The following is a 741-nucleotide window of genomic DNA, read 5'->3' on the forward strand; positions in this document are numbered from 1 at the left end:
GTGACTCCACCACTTCCCAGGGCAGCCGGTTTCAGCGTATATTCACCTTTTGTGTACAAATTTTTCCCAATATACAGCCGGAACCGTCTGGGACGCAGCATAAGACTGTCCTCTCGTCCTGTCGCTGGTTGCCTGGGGGAAGAGGCCGTCCCCCACCTGGCCACAGCCTCCCTTTGGGTGGTTGTCGAGTGTGCCGAGGTCACGGCCGAGCCGCCTCTTCACATCCATGTGCGGTGGGGTGTGTGACAGCGGCGGAACTCCCGCGTGGCCGGGGCGGCTCCAGGGCAGCGGGGCGGGGTGTGGGGCAGCGGGGCGGGGTGTGGGGCAGGAGTCTGTGTCGCTCGGGGCGCCGCCGGGGTCTGCCGGCAGCCGCAGTGCCGCGGGGCGGCGTGTGGGGCAGCGGGGCGGCGTGGGGGGCAGCAGGCTGGGTCGCTCGGAGTGCCGTCTGGCTCTGCCGGCAGCCGCGATGCCCCGGGGCGGTGTGGGGGGCAGCGGGGCGGCGTGGGGGGCAGCAGGCTGGGTCGCTCGGAGTGCCGTCTGGCTCTGCCGGCAGCCGCGGTGCCGCGGGGCGGGGCGGGGCCGGGCCGTGTTTACATCCCGGGCCGCGCACGCTGCCGCGGCTCCGCGTCCTGCCATTGGCAGTCCCGCCGTGGCCCCGCCCCGGGGCGGGCGCCTGAGCTCGGCGGGGCCGCCGCGGAGCCGCTGCCGTGCCGGCGGAGCGCCGGGCCCGATGGAGCGGAG

This window comes from Pithys albifrons, chromosome 4, assembly GCF_047495875.1.
Source record: "Pithys albifrons albifrons isolate INPA30051 chromosome 4, PitAlb_v1, whole genome shotgun sequence".
NCBI classification, from domain to species: Eukaryota; Metazoa; Chordata; class Aves; order Passeriformes; family Thamnophilidae; genus Pithys; species Pithys albifrons.